At 38.5% G+C, this 8,114-nt stretch overlaps 1 pseudogene; it reads right to left on the reverse strand.

Annotated features, from left to right (window-relative positions):
* Positions 1 to 4,227: 4,227 nt before the first annotated feature.
* Positions 4,228 to 7,089, reverse strand: LOC105490009 (etoposide-induced protein 2.4 homolog pseudogene; annotated as a pseudogene).
* Between the last annotated feature and the right edge of the window lie 1,025 nt (positions 7,090 to 8,114).

Raw genomic sequence — 8,114 nt, forward strand, 5'->3', positions numbered from 1 at the left:
AAAGGGCCAAATAGGACTATAAGGCCCAGGGACCACTAGGTTTGGTAATAAGCACATTGTGGCTGACATTCACTAGAAAAATATTAGTAGATTAGTTGGGAAAAAAAAAAAAAAAAACTGAGTTGAAGTGAATTGAGGAGAGAAATTGAGGTGAGGTGTGAAGAAAGGACCCTGTAATTCTTAATGAAGAAATATGACTATAAATGGAGTATAAGATATAAGAGATGTAAGAAATTACCAAAGTAAGTTTAGGGTCTGCCGAAGATTCTTTCTTATTGTCGATGTTGTTTCTTGTCATTGTTCTTGCCATTTTAGGTTGAATATAAGAGGAATGATCTACAGAAAAAGTGAAAAAATTGAAAAATAGGTAATAATTACGGAAGAAAAGATCTTGGGAAGATCAGATGAAGTAATCAAGACAGGGGCAAAATTTGGCCAGAGATAAGAACAAAGTAAACTTATATATAGTTAGAAAAAAAGAAAAAGACAGAAAGGATGTGGATGGTTATGGGTAGGCTGGTTCTTTGCAGAATGAGAAAATAATGAAAGTCTTATTTTCTTTGCCATTGAATGTGAGCAAGGAATGCAGAGGATGACTGGAGAAGAAGAAGAAGAAATCTTCAACCTATTTTGGATAACAGGAAAATTAACATAGTAGGAAATGCAGCCAAGATATTTAGGGATTAAAAGTGCATATTTGAGATATATGGCCCTTAATTCAAAGTAAGACAGCTGGCAAATTATTCCAGAAGACATTCTATGTCTTAGATTCTGGCACTAAAGAGATAGAATGTTATGCTTAAACAAATCTAGGCTTTTGTTATTCACGTTTGATAAAGAAAACAGCATGGGAAGTAAACAGTTTTGTAGAAAGAATTAAATCAATTGTAGTCTCTCATCTTATGCAGAGGCCATGAGAACATAAACTTGGTTACTGAGCATAAGAAAATAATAGGTCAACACATGTGTGGTCTCTAAGAGATCACCAAGATGCTACTGATGCAGATGATACTTAAAGATGATACTAAGATGATACTTAAAGCAGAACTGGAAGGTGAGGAGATGGCAAGGAGGGAAGATGGTTGAAGGTTGCATATTTAATATACTTAATAAAGATATTCATTGTAGTGCAGCTGAAATGATGTAGAGACAAGATGAGGGAAGAGAAAAACCAAGATTCTGGAAGGATCATCCATATTGCCAGGAATGTTGATTATAGGTAAGAGTCAAAATGCAGAAGTGAACAAGGGAAGGCAGTAAATAATAAAGTTAAAAGGAATGGCTGCCAAAAACCCTAGAGTTTGGAGACAAAAAGGGAAATAAATTGCTTAAAATAAGCAAAAATGATCAGGGAGGATTTGTATCTCAATGCTGGGACCTAAGGTGTGCAGATGGTGAGAGGAGAAAAAGAAAGCAAGTAAGCAAGCTTTATGTGAGAGGGCTTGATCAGGGCTGAGTGGACTAACGTGGGGCAGGAGAGGAAGCTTCAGAGATATGGTTAAGAACATAAAGGACATTGCTGTTGATAGTGATCATTGGCCACCAGAAGAAAAACTTAGAAAAGGAGGAAGCAATTGAAATTGGGTCAGGCAAATGTATGCACAGAGTGATAAGGGACTGTGTGGAAGGGCCTTTACGCTTGGTTTGTTGTAGTAAGTAAACAGGAATATGATCCATGAAGGAGTTAATCCTCTCAACATCTTAGGGAAAGCTGGCTCACCAATTTCAACTGAAAGTGCAGGGCCACAGACAACTTATGCAAGTCTTGTGGGTATAAATGTGCTAAGTTTAACATTAAGGAGCTCATTCTGATGGCTTTGTAGGGTTGTTCCTAGTAGAATATAGAATAGATTCAGCAAAAAAATCACCATAGTTATTACGTGCAGGACTCCTCAAGAGTGGCCTCATGTGAGTTCAGAAACAAACACAGTATCTAGCAGAGAGTGATACTCAATAAACACTTGTTGAATGAGGAAAAGTCATATATATTCTTCAACTTTAACCTCCTAGTTGAAATCTGCTGGCTCTAAACCATTTACTCCAGCTCTTCTTCCAAAGCCATTGGCCAGCACTGTCCAAGTGCGCCACTGTTGGCCTGGCTGCCACGATCACTCTGCGGTGACTCTACAGTCCCTGAGTTCTAAGGCAGGAATGGAGAGAATGACTCTGTCTTTGCCCCTCCTGTCTGAAACAGCCCTGGTTTCCTTAGCCTTCTCAAGATCCTTCTTCAATCCATGCACTGTAACATCATTCTATGCTCTAATCGGAGGGACATTATATTCTCAGCCATTTCCTTCTTCCCTTCCCCTTACAACTTTCTCTTCTGCATGCTCTCACTCTCAGCTCCTGTTCTTTCTAGTACCATCTTTTCTTTCAACATCAAATGACGCAAATAAATAGTTTGGAAATCACTTGCCAAATACATCTGTTTCTTGGTTAGATGCATGAGAGTTTATCAAGAACTTGTTATTTGATCAAAATATCTAAAAAGAAAAGTGCCTCCTCTCTCATTCTTCTGTTTTCTCCTATCTAGTGTATATGATAGGGGACAGAAACAAGTTATTGCTATACATTATTTCTTTTTGAGGGGAAGGGGAAAACAGCTCACATTTAATTGGGACATTTTAAAATTGTACAAGTTTTTTTTTTCTTTTCTTTTCTTTTTTTTTTTTTTTTGAGACAGAGTCTCACTCTGTCACCCAGGCTGGAGTACAGTGGCGCCATCTCTATCCCCTGAGTTCAAACGATTCTCATGTCTCAGCCAGCCTCCTGAGTAGCTGAGATTACAGGCATGCACCACCACAACCAGCTAATTTATTTTATTTTTAATAGAGATGGGGTTTCATCATGTTGCCCAGGCTGGTGTCAAACTCCTGGCCACAAGCGATCCACCCACCTCAGCTTCCTAAAGTCCTGGGATTACAGGTGTGAGCCACTGCATCCAGCCGAATACTTTGCAAGTATTTTGATATCTGCCCCCCATATTTAGTCTCTTAAAATGACAGGAAAACACCAACCAATCACAGGTTTAACAAGTTTACCCTTTCCATTTCCATTTGTAACACCTAGTATTCCTTTGAAATATGAAATAGACCTGGCAGTGGCCAAGAGTAACTTTCTGCCTCCTACCCTAAACAGAGTTGAAAAACTCAGGTTCTCTAGTGCTGTGTTGCAGTGGCACTTGTCCAGAATTGGTACCTCCCCATAGTTGGCGGACTTTAAATGTAACAGTGAAAACAGATTTTTTCCCCTTCACGGGAAAGGAAAACAAACAAACAAGCAAACAAACAAAAAACACTGTTTAAAATCCAGCAGATTTGGCTGTGAGGTCCTTCCTCCTGTCCCATCTCTTCAGGATTTTTTTTTTCCATTGGAGCAAGAGAGATGAAAACCTAACCTGAGTTACAAGATAAACGAAACAAGACTGCAGTGACCAGGAGCAACTGGGATTGTCCTTTACCTTCCACACCCAATGTATGTGCTTCACAGCAAAATGACAAAAATAACAAATCCACAAAATACAACAGCTAGAATTACAAGATCGATTCATCCAAGGGTGGTAGAAGGCAGGAAGGAAAGGTAGAAGGGTAAACATCACAGGGAGAAAACCAAAATATTCAAGTCAGTCCAGGCATAGGCATTTGCAAATGATAGAAAATAGCTGCAGAAAAACCTGTGGTCCTTTCACACTCAACGGTGGTGTTAAAAATCCACACACTGGGCTGGGCACAGTGGCTCACGCCTATAATCCCAGCACTTTAAGAGGCCAAGGTGGGCAGATCACCTGAGGTCAGGAGTTCGAGACTAGCCTGGCTAACATGGTGAAACCCTCTCTGTACCAAAAATACAAAAATTAGCTGGGCGTGGTGGCAGGCACCTGTAATCCCAACTACTCCGGAGGCTAAGGCAGGAGAATCGCTTGAATCTGGGAGGCAGAGGTTGCAATGAGCCGAGGTAGTGCCGCTGCACTCCAGACTGGATGACAGGGCAAGACTCCATTTCAAGAAATAAATAAGTAAATAAATAAATAAATCCACACACTGGTGCCAGGAAGATCCTGCCTTACAGGCACCAGAGACAAACATTCCAGTTCCTCAGAGAGAAGGGAATAAGCAGAGGGCCCTTGGCAGAGTGGGTCCTGACTTCCCTTGCAGGGGTAGGTGAACAGGGAGGAGAGCTGCCACAACCTTCTGCAATCTTGCCCATCTCCTTTGGATGGCAGGAGACTCAGCGGCCTGCAGCAGCCTTCAGTTTGGCAGGAGATAGAGGTGGTGATGGGAACTTCTCTGCAGAATTTGAGTTGCTCAAGAAAGACTGCAGGTAGACTGCCTTGTGGAAGAGTCTGTTGCTTAACAAGGCCACCAAGGAGAAGAGGCACAACTGGAAGAGGCTGATAATATATGAGGGCTGCATTGCTGTGAGAAAAGCCAAGGGCAAACCAATCCAAAGCAGTAAGGACAATTCCTTTCTATGTTAGACAACCGCTGATGCATTTCAATTCCTTTATTGAACCAAGGATATTCGAAGCAGTACAGAGAGAGAGAAGTGACATGTGCAAGAGGCTAACCAGCTGACCAACAAAATGTATGGGAAGGAGATTCACAAACATTCCCTGAATCAGAAAAAGAGCCTACAGCAAAAGGGTGAAGACCATGTCATCAAAAGGGTGAAGACCATGTCAGCAATTCCCACTAGGGAATGGGTGAGGCTTTCTCCCTAATACCTCAAAAGCCAGGTCAACTGTATCCTGGCATCAAATGGCATTCACAGCTTTGCAAAGCACAAACCAGTGGATAACCCAAAGAGCACTGGAAATTGTCGTGAGGAAGAATTCCAGCCATAAGCAAACATCTCCATGTAATGATCAATAAATCAGTCAATAAATCGGGCTGTTACTGACTGAAGCACAGGAATAAATATCCCATAAAACAAGAGGAGATTGAAGCCCATTCCAAGGGCAACACTGTAAAATTCTCCTAACAATACGTGGCTCACTCTCTTGCTTCTGCTCTATACTCTGGGCTCTTTTCTGTGCTAGGAGGCTACTTGACCTTCTGGGCACAGTGGTCCCGGCCCTGGGAGCACCCTGGCAGGGCTGGCAGTCAGGGTTGGAGGAGCTTATTAGGGCAATGGTGGCAAGGGGACCAGCCAGAGACCCGGTGGTGAAGCGGCAAGTCCTTCATGATGAAAGATTTGGGGGCACTTCTCTCTCCTCTGTGTATTTGATAATATGGGTGGTGAAGAGATGGCTGACTGACTGTCAAACCATTCTCCAGGACCTTGACAGGGGAATCAAAGACTCCATTTGGGGTGTTTTTACCATCTCAAAACTAGATGCTCGAATCCAGCAATAGGGAGAGGTGCAATGTCGAAGAAAGGCAAGTAGTGTCCTAGCCCAGAGAAGGGCCCAGGTATGCATTATTTCTTAAGGCAATTGCATAGCAGAGATTTTATTAGGATTTGGAATGTATTCACCTATTTTTGCAACATTACCGTATTTTACTATTCTGATAGCGATGCCTACCTAGAGGAGTTGTTGGGGTGAAATACATGAGCCAAATTAAAACATATTTCTTAACTAACGATCAGATCTAGATAAACTTAATTTGGTAGGAATTTTTAACTTTGTAGTAATTTACTTCAACTCTTAAGTAATTCATAGAGGTGAGGTGTTTATACAGTAAATTATACAAATGAACATTTTTAAAATGAAATAAAATAGAATCTGATGAAAACTAATCCTTAGATATCAACAAAATATATTTTTATTATTTGCAAAACCAATTTTTTAAATTAAATGCCTGATACAATTTATGCTATGATATGAAAAGAAAATTTGGTTCCTTGTTTTTTCCTAGAACTATAATCATTATTAAATTCATATAAATTATTTAACAATAAAGAACATAGAAGATTAGAAATATCATTTTAATCTAATAATTCAATGAGGTTGTAAAAACATAAAATCTTATGTATTGGGAGAAGTCATTTAACTTTCTATGTCTTTTCTTTCCTATTTAAGTTAATACTATTGACATATTCACAAGGTTGTTGAAAGGTATGAGCAACATAAAAATTGTAAAGTAGTTTAGAAATACAAAATGCTATGTAAGTGCTTGAAGATGGCTATGCTTCTGTGAAGAAAGTCCAAATTTCTATTTATTTTATCAGTACAAAATGAAACAGTCTCCTATTACTTGAGTGTTATGACAGAGAAATCAAATGCAAATTCTTTACATAATGAAGAAATAGTTGACTTAAAATGAATGATGACATGAAATTTACATATTTCAGCTTTTACCTGACCTTTTCATATTATCTAAAATCTTTCCCTACAATAAATGGCTACTTAGTCATCTAGAAAATCAAATTTAGTTGGGCCAAATACTTTGTAATAAAACTGCCCCATAAACTAAACTGTCCTCCGAAGAAACTATTCATGAAAAGAAATATGAGTTGAAATATTGTCCTTGGGGGAATAATTTAAACTTATCCAGATAATTATTATATTGATCTTTGCAAAAAACCCTTTAGTCAGTTGGCCCAGAGTGTGGCCCTAGCTGACTCCTTTAATGTTGAGCCTCAGCTTCCACAATTTCAAAAGCAAGGAGAGGGGTAAAATCTGCCCTAAATCTCACAAGGTAATTGGAATGTGATTAGATATGTGGGTGTTTAACATATTTCATATATGTTTACATGTAAAGAATAAAGATGCTGAAAAACTATGGCTCTCGCTGCTTTATTATTTTGACTTTGAATCTCTCAGGAAAAGCAAAATATCAAGTTGTTAAATTTACCTTACTTGCTCCCTCTCTCCGGAGACAAAAATTCAAAATAGAGAAATTCAATTAACAAACATATTCTAATTATTCTTCATTTACTTTTTTAAAGAAAAAAACAAAGAATTAACTAGTAGACATAGATTCATATAATAAAACATTAAAGCCTAGTGAGAGCCTATCAACTTTGATGATATGTTGCAAACTGTGCAAACATTATATTTAGTTTTTAACTAGTTTGTCTCTCCTGAAGTTTAGTCACATACATTGGCACCCCCAAGTCCTGTTTGACTTTGCCACCCTTAATCATACCCGTAAGTGCTAGATGTGGGTATTTATGAACTGACAAAGGAAATTTGAATTTTTGGTATATATCTCAGTAGCCAACTTAATGAATGTATATTTCCTGAGTGAGCATTCTTTAGAAAATTGAATTCAATTTATTCAAACAATATAAAGGGATAGAAAACAAAGAAAAAATAATCCTAGGACTGTGGATTTAAAAGCAACCACTGTTAAGTTGGTGTGTGTGTGTATATATATACACACACATATATATGTATATGTGTGTGTGTGTTCATATATGTGGGTAGTATATAATAAACACAATAGTGTATTATTTTATTTGTACAAAAATTAGATTATCTTATAGGTGTTGCTCTGTAACTTACTTTTTTCATTTAACTGCTCATAAATCTGTCTTTCTATCATCTACCTATTTGTCTTCATGAGCATTTTTACAATTACTCTTCCAATCCAAACTTCTACAGTGGGGTGTAGTAAGAAACAGTAGACAGCAAATCTATGAATGTCAATTCTCAAAGCCCAGGACAAGAAACGGACATCAGGAAAGTTTGTCATCAGATAGCAAGACCCAAACCAGCAAGCTCAAGTTTGGGGGAACACTGTGGTCCAGTGAAGAGAGTATGGTAATAATAAGAGCAGCTCAGTGGTAGATGATCAAGACAGTTTGTGTGTGTGTGTGTGTGTGTGTGTGTGTGTGTGTGTGTGTGTGTGTGTGGTGTGTTTTATTAAACATAGAAAATTGGGTAGAAACCTAATTATCAAAATTCAAATCTGAGGCTGTATGCAAAGCAGGTTGGGGAAGAAAGACATCCAGATTCAGGAACAAGGAAGAACTCTAACAGAGAAAATTGACATTCTCCTCTTTCCTCATATATTAAGCTCTTCCTCATGCAAAGCTTTCAAATATGCTTTTTCTTCTGTCTAAATATATTCCTCCTGCCATTTCTTACTTGACTTCTCATTCTCCATCATATACTTTTCTCTGAGGAGTCTTCCAGGTTTCTGTAAGCTAAATTAGGTCCCCCTAAC

This window comes from Macaca nemestrina, chromosome 2 (assembly GCF_043159975.1).
Source record: "Macaca nemestrina isolate mMacNem1 chromosome 2, mMacNem.hap1, whole genome shotgun sequence".
Classification (NCBI taxonomy): Eukaryota; Metazoa; Chordata; class Mammalia; order Primates; family Cercopithecidae; genus Macaca; species Macaca nemestrina.